Raw genomic sequence first — 15,795 nt, 5'->3', positions numbered from 1 at the left:
AATTAATTAAAAAGTAAAAAAAAAAAGTCTTTCAAAGAAACATGTTGTCTTCTTTCAACATTTCAAACTGTCTCCTTTTATTTTTAAAAATAACTAGAAAAGTAGATGTATGTTGTTGATAAAATTATTGCAGTAACGATGTCTATAATATATTCGAAAATATATACATCGCTTGACGCTTATGAAATAATTTGCGGATTGCGACGAAATATTAAAAAGAAGAAAAGTACGGATTTCGCGAGGAATCATTAAATCGAACGCCACTATTAATTCCAACGAGGACATTTGTCAACTCGTTAGAAGGACTAGTTTAAAAAAAAGTCACTAAATTTTTTACTGATCGCGTAACACGAGATGAACGCTTACGGATCGATGAACAAGATCGACGTGATGGCTCACTCCGGAAAAATCTTTCTCTAATTAACGTCACTTGAATAAATAAATTGAACTCAGGTGCTAAAATTCGCTATCTCATCATAAATTCACTAATTAAGCGTCGTTTTTTTTCTTTTAAAGTTCTTTTCGGTAACTACAGTCAAATTTAATACAAAGGACAGGATGTGTATCGTCGCTTCAAAAATTGACTCGGAATTAAGCAACTGGACGAAATCTGAAAGTAATGAATTAACGCGCTCGCTAAAACGAGCGTTCAAACGCGACGATAATCCTCTCTCATTGATATACACGGGATCACGAGAATGTCAATTGGACGAAGAATTGCGAGTCGTTTGAGCACTAGTCGTGGAAGATTCTTTTGACGTCCATTCGTATACCATATAAACGCTCCAATTCCGATCCACGTTCTATTATAGACGAGACGCCCGTCGCTGGAATGTTCTACGAAAGTACGACGATCGATCCGGAACAGTTATAAAGACGCCTCTTTCTCGAGGCGGTGGTGGCGGCGTTCCTACTTTAACGACCATCCCGCAAGGAGAAAAAAAGGTCAGAATTATCGGCGAAAAAACTCGTTACGAACGCGAAAATCCAATTAGTTCTAACGTCCTCGCCTTTCCGCAGTCACGGCGTCTCCTTCACCGTAGTCGCAAGAAGATTTCGAACTTAAGACCACCCTCCACCGTCACTTTCCCTCTCTCTTTCTTTCTTTCTTCGGCTCTCACCCTCCTCGCAGACGAGAGGGAGAATCGCGCGCGCTTGCATACCGCACCATTTCCTTCACTTTTTCTTAACGCACCACCCTCTTTCCCTCGATGCAGCGATTCTCTTGCGCAGCCATTAAGAAGTACACGTGGGGTACGTCGCGTTTTTCCTTTTTCTTTTTTTTTCTTTTTTTCTTTTTTTTACTCTTTAAGCGATACCTTTGGCCGACCTCTCTGGCACGCTTTGGTGCATTTCCCGAGCTTTTAACGAGATCCCTCATAAAAGCAGGATATATACCATATATTCGCAGTCGATAGTGACCGCGTGCTTTCTTCATTTTATGTATCTATTACCAGACCACATGTGTCCACTGCAGATGGCTCGTGTAATTATTAAGTAGACATTTTATCGAGATTATGTCTAATAGAAATGTCTTGAAAAAGATGTACAGAGACTATAAAATTATTTGTATACTTAATGGTTTTTGTGTAGCGCACAAGTGCAGAATATATATTTTTTCATGAAGATTTATGTTGAGAGCGAGAGAGAAACTGCGTGAACTTTAAAAAGAACTAGTTCTAGATACTCTCAAGAACGCCTTATAGGAGGTCGGAAAGGTGTCTAATTGCTGCTGGGAAAAACGTCGGAAGCTTCAACGTTCGCTTTTCTTACGTCGCCTCTCATTCTTCGTTCTTTCTTTCATCCTCTATCTGTCTTTGTGACGTCGGCCCTTTTCTTTCGGTCGAAAACTCACTGGACAAAGAGGATCTGCCCGCTGAGCTTCCCGGCTATAGTACCCGCTTTTTTCAGAAAGCGCCAGAGTTTCTAGAGTTAACTGCTAAAAATTAATTTGTCATTTGCTCTGACTAAGTTGGGCCAGTATCGCGACGTTCATGTTTTGCGCTAATTAATTCGTCGAGTGCGGCGACTCGATAATTTAGCAACTCATTAACCTTTTTATATCGAGCCAACTTTTACATTCGCGCCATCCATTTGCTGCTAAATGTAGCGATAAATTCCTTAACCAAAATATGAGATAACGCTCTATTAGATAAGTGACACGCAAGAAAAATTCAGTATCGAACAGATTTTTTTTAAATTGCGCATATAAATAAAATATGACAAATAAAATTTTTATGATCGTTTTAAAAAACGCGTGTATAAAAAAAGTATAAATAAAAGCCTAACGGAATTAATATCTTAATGGGATAATCGTTTATAAACAAGTTCATAAAACTTGCAAGAAAGTTTCTCGCAAACGTGACCGCAACGTCCCGCAAGGTTCCCAAGAAAGTTACGTTAGAGGGAAAGCGTTGTCTTTGCAATGGCGAACGGAAGGGATAAAAAGCACCGGTCGGTCGACGAACGGGGCGAATCTGAAAAAGTGTGAGATCAAGCAGTTGCCTAATTGCTGGCCGGAAAACCTTTCAAGATATCCCGTTTCTCTTTTCTACCGCCTTTCTTGTTCCCTCATCCTCCAACTCCACCCCATTTGTCTCCAGGCGCGTTTCCCCTTCCGATTCTCGCGTGGAGAATCGCCGCCACCAACCCACCGCCATCACCCGCCGGGATCATCTGTCCCGAGAGATTCCCGCGTCCTTCTCCTTTTCAGCTCACCCTCGTCGGTTCAATTCTCTCGTCGCTCGTGACATGACCTACTCATCCGCAGTCGCGCTTTTACACGCGCCCTCTACCTTTCCTCCCCTACCACTCTCTCTCTCTCTCTCTCTCTCTCTCTCTCTCTCTCTCTCTCTCTCTCTTTTCTTCATTCCTTTCATACTTCCCGCGATATTCATTCCCGAAAGGGATCTCCAATCCGATGGAGACGGAGACGTCTACCGGAAGCCAACTGCGGGATTATCCGTCGGATCTCTTTCGCCTGATGCCGTTTCGCAGATCTTATTTCCAACGGAGTGCGTCTAATATAAGCATAAAACGAGAGTTTTGCTTTGAGATTCTCGGACGATTCTACTCGACCAGTAAATATGATACACCGTCATTTTGCGGAGGAGTTACTCTTTTGATCCGGTCAAATTCAAAACTCTTACTCTCTTATTTTTTTTAATATAAAGAAAAAGTTGTAACGAGTTAAAATAAATTGCAAATTAACTTGAGGAAATTTTAATAATTTAAAAATGCGTATCTCTCCCTCTCGTTTAAAAAGAAAATCCGAGCGACGGAAAAGGAAAAAATTTAGAATTAAATGACAAGATTTACGACAAATTCATGATGCACACATTTGCGGCGTGTCGTTGACAGTTACGCCCAATGTAACTTGCGCCCTTCGCGTACTGCGGAGTCAAAGGGAATCTAGATTGCATGTAAAACCATGTGCTTATAGCGTAACCAGATTTTCCGGAGCCAGGTTCAACGAACGAACGACGCGTCCGGAATCGTAATGAAGCTTCATTGCTTCCGGCGGGTCCCGAGTTCTTCGAGTTAGGCTCGAAGATATGCAGGACACGCGATAAAGCGACCTTCTCTCACCCTACGACCTACTTTACGTCTATCTCATTACACTATTACAGAAAGGTATTAGTCCTTCGCCCCGTTTCGCCCTTCCTTCGTCCTCCTTATCCGCGCTTCTGCCAATTTTATTCCAAGTACCTGTGTTCCCTTCCTCCCCCCGTCTTATTAAATCCTCGCCGTGTCCGCTACCAGACCCTTCGTTTCGCGACGGTTAATATCGATCAAAGATCTCGATCGATGCCTATAAACGTCTTGTCTCGTGCCAATTTCCGCGAAGAGATTTGATGAAACTTTAGACGGAAATTCAGATATTACATCCGTTCTTTTCCATCGACAGAAATATCTCGTCATTTACAAAGCATCAAAGCAACGAGGTTTATTTTAGGTTTTTCCTTTCTAAACGAGGTTAAAGCTCAACTTTAAAAGTGTTTGTTGCTTCCCAAAGAATTCATGTGGTAGTAGATGGTTGTTAGAACGAAAAACTAACAAATTCGACATTTTCCGAGTGAAAATATGCATTCGACAGATAATAGCCAAGAACGTATAAATAAATTATTTATCAAACAATTAATTAGCGAAAACACATTAATAGGACTTCAATTCAAACAATGCATTAAGAGACAATTATTCAAAGATGAAATTCCTGCGGTAGTAAATTCCTGTTTGCGATCTGCCAATCAACCGCGACAAAATTTCATAAAAGAACGAGACAATCGGAAACGGAATGATATTTTCCTAAGAAATGATACGACGATCGCGGAAATGGACGGAACGACCGGAATTCATCCCGATGAGAGGACGCGTTCAAAAAATCGTCGATCGTTTCCGACAATCGACAGCATCGGCGTTCGTCGCTAGCGTTTTCGCAGACGAGGCGAATTTATCGAGCGTCGAGGTGCCACGGAATGTTCAATCTCCCGGCAATTATATGACCTGCCTTCCGATCGCTTTTTCACGTTTCTCTTCTTTGTACGATCTGGCATCGAAACGACGATGCAGCGTCGCATTCATCGTCGATGGAAGACGCATCGACGATGGGAATCCGTGGAATTCGAAACTCATAAAAGAAATCAACGTGAAATCCTCGCGGTTGCGTTATGACGGTAAATTTAACATCCGAAAGTATATTTTATCGGGAATTTAGATGTTACTGAAGAAAATGCAACGATTAAAATACTCCTTTATTCTTATCCAGGACACGTGGTGTAAGGGTAATTTTTTAATTGCGACGAAAATTACATGCGAAATTACAAAATAAATTTTTTTCGTTACTTTTTACTAAATCATGACACTCGGCGGTATCAAGTCGTTAATGCTCACTTCGTTACCCATAAAGTCAACCATAGAATGCTTATATAATAAATCATTATTATCCTCTTACAACTTTCCAAGTAGCTTCTGTGATAAATTATAAAGCCGTTGTGAAGTTTACGCAGGAAGTTTGATAAATTACGCCAACACGAACCGAAAGTTTCAACGTGGCAAATCGTAACAATCCCGATTATTTTCGGCGCGTGCAAACAAACATGATAGTGGCGAAAGTCGTTCAGCTATCGATTGTCGATCTGAAGATCCATGATTTCACACGATTTCATCAATTTTAGACGTTAGAACCCGCTCGTGCTCGCGATCGCTTATTCGATTCGCATTTTTATTGATTGCCTATATATACAGGGGCTCGCATTAATCTAGAGCGCCTCGACAAGTTTCAGTCGAGGAAAAAGTACGAGAAAATAAATAAGATTATTGGAACGTTATCGGTGTAACGAGTTGCCGAGTTCATTCACCCATTCAGCGACGAATGTACACGACGCATGTACCGTGACCTCCCTCGTTCAATCTTAATTGACTTGCTCAATCTCAATTGATTAATAGATGTCACTGAATCTGTCAATCCCTTGCCAACTTTGTGTTTTTCTCCACCAATTAACAACTGCACAGGATAGCTAAGTATGAATAAATGTCTTTGTTTGAATATTTATTTCTTTGTGAATGAGAGTGGAAAAATATCGATGATTAAAAAATACCGCTTTGAAAGATCTCTGGCTTGTCCAGAAGTATAACGGTCACATATTTGTACAGATGATAATCAATTGTCCATATGCGACTACGCAAAACACGACGATTCGACGGGAGTTTATCTCTATCTATTTGGAGCGATCTCCAAATTTATTTCCGTTTTCTCTTCCCCGATATCAGATGGAATGCTTGCTACAACGCGACGTAAAGCCACGTGTGTCATTATTCGATCGGTGTCAGAGAAAATGACGATGTGGTGCGGTGGCCATGGAAAATCACGAGAGGTACACCTCCACTGGACATATGTTCTCTAATGGAACTCGTGTCGATTAAATATCGGCAACGAATTGTCCGACGGGCATTCGAATGAATGCACTATTGTTCGCGACGGTCCATATAATCGGGTCGGGATGTCTCGTTGCGCTTTGACCACGTGCCATAAAACAGGCGTTCATCGTTTTTGTTGTCTCGATATTTCCCGTAATATCTCTTAAAAGATTATAGGAGTTTTGTGCATTGAAAAATGGGATATACTTTATCATTGTGAACAATTTTTATTTGATTTTTAAATGAATATACAAATGTTTTTTTTATTACAACATATATCTTTTAATAATGAAATCAAAATAAAAAATTCCCCCAAAAATTGTAATAAAAGAATGACAATGGCGTTCTAATTAATCGTGCGCACTTGCACATGTGTAATGATCAACATTTTAGTTTAAATTAATGAATCATATAAAAAAATAAACATTTTTTTATCTTTTCACTTGTTATTTTTAATTCATGATTTTTAAAAATTTATTTTTATTTTTCTTTATAACTTGAAAACAGAATAGAAATTTATAAAAAAAAAGTCATTGTTAACCGAAAATGACAATGTAAAGAGAAAAAAAGTCTTATTTTTTATTTTAAATTTTAATTTATTAAAGTTAAATCTCGGCCGTACGATTATTTGGAACGCCATTATTGTTCTTTTATTTTAATGTCTTTTACAATTTTTATTTTAATTTTGTTATTAAAAATGTATATTATTAAAATAAAAAAACATTTATCCATTTGTTCAAACATAAATTTAATATAATATTTAAAAGTAGATATCACATTTTTCGCTAGATTTCTTAAGCGCATTCGCTTTCGCAGATATTTTCCTTTACTATTGTATAGAAATATCAACTTGAACTGATCGATGAATAACGCGCTCGCGTTTCACGATCTCTATTTTGAATCATTCTCTCTCTCGCTATACAGTATACAGATAAATTTCACCAATATACAGAGAATGGATACAATCTTGTCGTCTGCACTAACAATGTACGCCGCTATCGCTTTCCGCCGTTGCAACGAGCGTGAAAACTCGAAACGAGAATGAAACACTCTCGAATTAATTAATTCGAGCAGCATGGACATCGGTGAAGCTCGCGAATATTTCCGCGGCAATGACCGACGAAGTTTGTCAACATTGAAAACGTAGAGACCATCACTCACTAGATTGCAACGATTTCACTGTTTACATTTTCACAACTATCTCTCCAAAACGGATCTATCCGAGTAATAAATTAACGAATAACTCAAGAAGAAATTTTCACAATATTAGAATGCAATTAAAAATAATTAAAAATGTTACTTTTTTTTACATCGGCATGAAAGAAAATTTTTTTTTTTTTTTTTTTTTTTTTTTTACACCAACGTTTTGACAAGCATCATATAAAAAAATTTGTTCAAGAAGAGGAGCACATATAGCAATAAAATTATTATTCATTTGAATTTCTTAAAATAAAATAAATGTAGCTTACCATTTTTTTTTGTACATTCTTTCGAGTGTATCTCGGTTCCTTGATGAATTTCCTATGATATTCTTCAGATTATTTGCAGTCGAGTTTTCCTCAGCGAAAATATCGAGGAACGTCATCATTTTTTGCAAGTTTCCAATTTTTGTCGTTATATATCTTTCTAATTAAGCCTCAAATAAAAATTCTATTAGACTAAACCTTATCTGAAATTAACTGAAGACTGTAGTTTTGGTAATTTTTTTAATTCCAAAAAGTTTAGGTTGCGAAAAGCACCTTTTTTTACAATCGTTTATAACTCGGAAATTATTGATTATGCCCCGATATTTTCGCTGCGGAAAAATCGTCTCCAAATGACCTCAAGAATCTACCATTAGCAGATTTTTTTATATATTACAGGACACCCTGTATAAGTGAATTTATCTCACTTTTTTACGAATCTTCAATTAAAATTAATGCCCAAGGCTTTATTATAAATTAAATTGAAATTCACTGCGGTTGTAATGGACGTAATGTATAATGATAAGTATCGACTTTTTTGTATATTCTGTATTCGACAATATTACATTACGAACAGCGATTGAAATATCGAATGAAAAGCGCCGAGGGCGTCCAATGACACGCCAGTTACAGTATCAGAAATGAATATTAAATTACAAAAAAGAGATAATAAATTGCGTTTTTATGTTAATATTGATATTGGAGAAAGTTGTTACAAAAAAAAAAAAAAAAAAATGATTTGTCGTGTATAATAAACGGCGAAAAAAGTCAATAAAGGCGGTGCACCTGGTTTTTTGTCATCGAACAGCGCGCTAACGCGAGGATTTAAGATCAAAGATTAAGGCGGTAGATTATCCGCGCGAGTGGATATTGGGAGCGGCGCGTGCTCGGATTTTAAGAAGTTGCGCCACCACGTTGGCTCCCCGGGTTTTTCCCATCGGCCGCGGTTACCTCCCTCGGTATACATTATGGGATTATTTCACAGCGCAGCGGCGGACTAATCTTCCCGGGCGAAATTGTTCGCTATCCCGGCGTGTAATAAACTTTTCCGTGCTTTACGGCCGCCATGGCAGTAATTTCTTTAAGGCGGCTATTAAGCTAAATTCTGCGGAAAAGAGGCCGCGCTGCCGCTCGTCCAAGTCTGTCCGTCCGTCAGCCCATAATCAGCCCCAGAAGATCGCTACTTCCGATATACGTCACAAGATTCTGCAACGTAAGCTACAACGGAAGATAGTTGTGGCTTATGCGCGCGAAGCGTCGCACGTAAAACGGGGCAAGGATGCATCGATAAGGGGTAACTGTCTGTTCTACCGAATACAGGCGCTGGCATCACTTGAGATTCTGACGTCATAATAACTTTTTTGATGAAGCACACAGAAGCTCTTTAAAGTGTTTTTCATCAAATAAAGCGTAATGCATCATATATCCCTCTCAACTCGAATTAAATATTACACGGTAAAAAATTGTGGTCCATATGTTAAAATTTTCTTGTCTTATCACGTTTCGATTACTACTTCAATAAGTAAAATTAACATACAGTTGATATGTTATTATTTTTACAACATTTTCATGTTTTATATTTATGTCAACTTTATACCTTAACACTTTGTGCATGTCTCTTAGAAATAGAATATTATTTTGAGTGCTTTTAACACATCATTAACAATTATTTCAAACAATCAGCATGTTTCAAGAGTCAATTTAACGTTCTAAGAAAATAAGTCCTCGAATGATCATGAACTTTAAAGAACATTTTTTACACAAGTTATTGTAACTACTCTTTCATGTAGTTTTTAATTAATTTGTATGTTATTTTTCATCACACTTAAAGTCGCAATAACAAAAATAAATTTAAAGTTTTGTATCACTTACTTAACATTTCCAATTTGTCAATAAGTAACACAATAAATTGGTTATTTTAATTTAAAATTTAGAATCGACTTTCTGGGTCATGAAAAAATGTTAAAATTAACATTTTATTTTTATGGCGTTCATTTTTCTCCGATGATCTGACTATTCTGCCGGTTTGATTCGCGTAGAACGTGACAGTCAAATAAAATATTCCTTCTTTTTATAAAGTATATGAAAACATTTTGACACATCGACCGCACTCATAAATTTTAATAAGGTACATTTTAATAATAATATACAAATATGTTCATTTCTTTCTTCCCTTTTTTTTTCTTTCTCATGCGCGCTCAAATATTTATTCCCGAGATTGGCATGATAAGAAAAAAGGAGAAAAAAGGAGAAAAAAGGACGAAAAAAGATTTTCGAGGGAGAACTGGAGTTGCACGCTCATATACATTCGATTACAGAATTGTGTCGAAATACACGAACGAAGTAGTGCGAAGTATCTGCGAAGTTAAACAAGAGGATGAGATTGCCTCTCCCAGTGAGAGATATAGTGGAAACGATTCGTGTAATCGCTAAAGCTTAACTCGATGATGAAACGCGAATTCTTGACTCCATCTTGTTCTTTCCTCCTCTCCTCCTACGTATAAGCAAATGATGTTTCACGCTCCAGTATTTCGTCAAAAGGAACACGTGTCTCGTATCTCTTCGACTCCTCGGGGAGATTGCACCTCTTCGGAGAACACATCTCAAGTATATCCGGAGCATAAAGTAACTCGCGTTATAACGGAACGTGAGCAGCCAGAGCCGTTGCAAAAGGTATCGAAATAAAATACACCTGTCATCTTAAAAAAATAACAAGAAGCACGTTTCTTCTTGTCGTCGACACGCGTCGCGTGTTTGCGGTTTTATTACTGGATTTATAAAAGTTGCACGATAATAAATCGATTTGTCACGCGCGATTTAATTCAACGCGAATTTATGAGATGAGTTCGTAATTGATACAGCCAATTTACCGAGAGGTGGGAAAAGAGGAGGGAAGGGACTTAATTTATTTACCTATTCATATTTGCGATTTTGTCATAGCAATTATGTAGATTCTTGTTTCGTATTACGCGATGTTTGCCATTCGTCATCAATCGAAATAAATTTCGCGTTCGTTCAAAAGGAATATTCTATTATCGTCGCTGCTCATTATCAACGCGCATGTAAATAGATATTATGGTAAATACTAATGCGACCAAATATCATTCGATCGATTGCAGCGTGTTCGACAGCGTAAATAAATGAAATGGAGCACTAATATGCAAACAAAGTGCCAAGTTATGACAATAATATAAATCAGAGCCGGCGTAATTTCAAAGTCCCGATACATCATACTTTAGTTTTGTTATGCGGACAGGTTTGATTTACCGTGGTATTTGCAGTGCGGTAACTCGAAAATTGTGATTTACACGATGGTTTTCCTCTAACGTTGGCGGACACATAAAACACTATAACGCACGAGGCCTCTTCCTCGATTTCTCGACTAATACTGATTAATTATCACGAACGTCGGGAGAGATCAGCACTCAAGTACGAAATTAACTCTCTTCTTCAATCAAAGATTAAAGGCATTATATATTTGAAAATTAAACGCGTGTTAAAAAAAAAAAAAAAAAATAAATAAATATGACTCAGACAACGAGATTAATTATTATATCGAGATAATAAACGCCACCACAACGAGAAGGTACTCGATTGATAAGACTCAATTGAAATCGAGATGGCGTCGGCGACTCGTCTCGAGGACGATAAGGTCAAGAATAGAAAAGCATTGTCGAGAAAAAGAGAGAGAGGTTGTCGTCTTTTCAATCCAAGGACGCTCCTGCGATCGATGTACGTCCGCGGAAAAGGTACGAGAGCGATTGTTGGCTGCGGGCGGGACCGATGTCGGCCAAAGACTGCCGGGGAAAGGAGGGGCGCGATGAAATCTCGGAACTCTTTCTGTTATCGTCTCATTCGATCGACTCTGTTCGCACGCGTATTCGCATCACGTTGATATCGAGTCGGCGTGCGCTGACTGAGAATGCCGAATGTGAAGTAGCAGAGGACCGTGGTTAGTTGACCGTGTACTACGCAGGGTGTACCTAGTCGGCGACATCGGTTGGCGCGATACATCAAAGCCGAGCCACAATGCGAGGTGTATCGTGAACGGGATAATGGATGGGTCTCGTTGAAAAAAAAAAAAAAAAAAAAAAAAATAAAATCGAGCGAGTCGAATAACTGCACGAACGAACGCCATATATCACAATCAATTCAATTGAGAAGAAATAAAATATATTATGAGGTATATACATACACGCGCGCAGATGTATGATTCGAAACAGTTTTGGGTATATTTCGAACGATGTCGGTTTGGCTTATTTTTTTTTTTTTTCTTTTTCTAAACGTTGACAGTCACTTAACTAAACTGAGAAGTGTCCCTTTTGATCCATCTGATAATTTTAATACTTTCATATCATACGTTTCAGTTATTGCAGATTCGTCTTTAAATAATTCAGGATATATTGCTCTGTTTTGCATTATTAAAAATTTTTTTCATGGGTATGATGGGTCCAACAAATACAAATAATGTGAAGTTATATTTACAGGCTATAATGGAGGTTCGGAACACTTCTTGGTTAATTAAATGACTGCCAATATTTAGAAAAAAAGCCAAACTGACTTTAAAATATATCCCTTGTACAAAGAAAAAAAAAGAAGCTGACAAGAAGAAAAGACGGAATCATATAATGAAAGAAACGATCGATTCGGCAAAGTTTTTGTTGATTAAACGTTAGCAGTAACGGAGCCGTTTCCTCAAGTATCATCCAACTATTTGACAGAGTCTTGGATATCTTCCTTGGCAATTAAGAAGAGAGATATCTCCTTTCATCGATATGCATGATGAGCGAAAGGGATCGAACTCCGTTTCAGTAATTGGAGCGCAAAGAGTTAAGTCGTATTTCTTCGGAAGGCTGATGGTCATCGAACAGAACTCTACCCCCACGTATCGCAATCGATGAAATCTCGATTATCGTCTTTTATTCGCTCTCTTTTATGAGGTTCTCGCGGTGTTACAAAGGAATTCGCCCCCTTATACTTAACAATATCCCGCGCTCGTTTCTTCGGATTTTAAAAGGAAAGGTCTCCTTTACATCGGCCGAAGAGCACTTCGTTTCGACTCGTCGGAAGCTTTGATCTTGAATTAATGTAAATCAACCGCGTGCAATAATCATTCCGTCTATATCCAATCGATGTTCATTACAATGAAGAGAAAAGAAATTCTCTTCAGGCACATTTATTTCATTCCCTTCGAAGGAGTGCCGCAAGAATCCACCATCAGATGAACCGAAGCACTCCGAACCTCTCTGCTTGTCTTTCTTCCTTTACGTAAGTCATATTACAGCTTCTTCGGAGTACGTCTTTACGGAATGGACCAAGTTTATTTATTTTAATTCAACTCCCGAGGACGGACGAGAGCGCAGGAAGCACCGGAGTTTCTCTATCTATCTATCCGATCTCGCTTGCGCGATCGCTTCGATTGTACTCCCTCTAACTAGACATTTAAGCGTTGAATTTAATTAAGGTCTAGCCAAGTAAAGCTTCCTGTGCGGTTTCGATTCGACTTGAAATTTCCTCCAATACACTCCAATCGTAAACCATCGATGAGTTTCCGGGCTACGCGCGATGACAGTAAACACGATTTAGAAATCAAATACCCAGTGACAAACACGCTTTGGCAGTGGGCTAAGTTGATCGATAAAATAAACACGCGTAATATCGATATCGTCGATATCGAAATTCGCTTGATACGAGAACCCTTGAAAACGAATTTCTATATTAAATATGCTCTTAACAAATAAATCTCTAACAAATAAAAAAATCTAGAATTATTTGCTGCTAAGCCTCTGAACTTTGAGTTGTTAAAACGCGAAATGACAACCATTCATTCTTGTAAACTCGAGAAAAGTGTACCACAATTTTCTTCGTTCTTTAAAAACTGTAAATTTCGCGCGCACATTAAATAAATAAAATTATTCACATTACTATTAACTCTCTTTGACTGTCAAAAAAACGCCACTTTGACGATGACAGTTATTCATGAAAAAGAATTTGATTACAATATATGGAAAATAAATACATCACCGAAACAGATAAATTTATTATTCTCAATTATTATTCAAACTTATTATTCTCAAAAAAGAGTATATAAATAAATATTAATTTTTTATATACGTATCTTAAGATTAATGACGCCAACTTTTGATCGGAAATTTTTGAGGACCCTCGCGAGTGGCCGATGTTCATCGGAAGAGAGCTTCCACAAGTTTCGAGGCAAACGGCACACAAATGCCTCTCGAGTAGAATTGAATTCAAACTGGGTTACGCGTCATACATATGAATGAATCCGGGCCTCTTTTTGAATGTCGAAGTCCGCGTTTTGCTTGCGATTCATAGATTAAGTAAAACACGGCCCCCTCCCTCACCCACCGCTCTCGCGATGCATCTCTCTCTCTCTCTACTTCGTCGTGGCGGACGTACATACACTTGGTCCAATAAATCTGGCTCGCCCTGCTATGATTCTCCGCGAGTTTCGCACAAGAACGATAAATCCGGACGTCGTGTTCGGAAAGTCGGTCGATTCCAATACCGAATTATACGTTGCCCATCCCCTGTTGCGACTAAGCAGCTGCACCGCTGTATAAACTGACGTGCATTACCAATTCAATTGTTACAAAGTAAAGTATTATGCTTCAGCGTTTCTTAAGTGTCTTTCATTTTTTACGAGATATAGAAAAATGCAATTGATCGCGCTCAAGACTTTGTAAAAACTTAATGGATCCTATACGAAGTACACACGCGAATGAAACTGATAAACTATTAAACATGATCTTGTTTTTTTTTTTTGAAATATATATTGTATTTTTAAAGTTTCTACGAATTTATTGAAACATAATTATAAATTCAGAATGTAATTATACGGCAATCAATTATAGATAATTTCTCTCTGATATCTTCTGTAAAAGACAGAATGACGAATGGCGCAGGCGGACAAATACATACGACTTAACAGTACTATATAACTCTTTGATACGTCTCGGTAACTATGAATCGGTGGGAAGTCATCGTGAATAATCCAAGCGATCTAATCGCTCCCGCGAGACGCGAGCAAAAAGACACGTAAAATACGACTAACGTGAGTTATGACCGGTTCAATTTTTCCCTCGCTTTTACTCGTGAGTTATATCTAATCCTTGACGATGAATTCATACCACTTCCGCCAACATATGACGTTCCTTCAAAATGTGGATGCCACACTGAATATAAAAAATAATATTTCTTATTGGCATCTTTTAAAACGAAAGCCTTTTAAAGTTAATGAAAAAGTTGTATAGAATGGGTTCAAATATCATTCCTCGAGAATACACGATATGTAGCATATGATTTTGCTTCTACTTTCGTCCTCTCAGTTGGAAAAAAAAAAAAAAAAAAAACCGACCGAGACGTGAAATCGATCCGAATTTATCGGACATTAATAATACAGCGTCCTATTATAATCCTATTTATCTCAGAGCTTAAAGTCTGGAGCTGACCGAAGGCACCTACACACTTTCTTCAATGGTATTGTCATCGAGAGACCCGGTGTCCGAGTGCACTTCCGGCCCGATACCGCTTGTAGTTTATCCGGAGAAAGGCGTGACGCTTCATCGTGTGTCGATAAAATATTGACACTCCATATATTCCACCGTCATTCATTTAGCCAGGCTGAGAAAACGTAGTATCCGTTTTCGTGTTTACAAAGTCGTCATTGCGTTTCTCTCGCTACGTAATCCTCCCTCAGCGTCCGTTACTTTAGTAGCTTGCCATTAGCGAGCTTGCCATTACTATATATATTGCGTGAGAGAGACTTTATCCGCTATTGGACCGTTAGATTTAAGTATACGCCTGTAAACTGCCGTAAATTAATCCTACAGCTTGGTACAACGTGTCGTGACTTGACTTCATTTTGTTAGTTTTTGAATTGTTGAACGAAAAAGCGCGAGCCAAATTCGTTCCTTCTATTAGCGAGAAGCGTCTATTTGAACATTTTTCAGTGTTTCTTTTTAGCGTAAAAATTTCAGGAGAAGAATTATCGCGCGAAAATTTAATTTTTTTTATATTTTATAATTATCAAGAATCCGACGTTTTTTTTCGCGCGATAATTCTTCTCCTGAAATTTTGACGCTAAATATTGCTAATAATATTGCTTTTCCGATTTTAATATTTTTCATCACTATTTCCCTAATATTTCTTATTAATACAGAATCATTTAGTTAGCGCTTTATTATAATATAATCATTCTATATGTGTTGTATCATTTCAGAAATAATCTCGAAGTATCGTATCTCACGTAGAAGAAATAGCAACTACAGAAAGATATTTTCAATCACTGGCACGATTGATTTTTTATCTTCCCATTCGACATTTATCTAAAGTATCGAAAATTTAACTTTTAAAAATTAAAGTGAATTCATTCACATAAAATTCATTCACATAA

The 15,795-nt window shown here is 37.8% G+C and overlaps 2 protein-coding genes across 5 annotated transcripts in view; one reads left to right on the top strand and one right to left on the bottom strand.

The window, feature by feature from the left end:
- LOC140672971 (neurotrimin) overlaps positions 1–15,795 on the bottom strand; it is a 380,463-nt gene that overhangs the window by 132,039 nt on the left and 232,629 nt on the right. The gene's annotated exons all lie outside the window — the stretch shown is intronic.
- The window catches only part of LOC140673003 (uncharacterized), a 309,159-nt gene that overhangs the window by 168,433 nt on the left and 124,931 nt on the right, over positions 1–15,795 (top strand). The window lies entirely within an intron of this gene.

The sequence above is a fragment of the Anoplolepis gracilipes genome, chromosome 1 (genome assembly GCF_047496725.1).
Source record: "Anoplolepis gracilipes chromosome 1, ASM4749672v1, whole genome shotgun sequence".
NCBI classification, from domain to species: domain Eukaryota; kingdom Metazoa; phylum Arthropoda; class Insecta; order Hymenoptera; family Formicidae; genus Anoplolepis; species Anoplolepis gracilipes.
This window is presented reverse-complemented; position numbering and strand designations above follow the sequence as displayed.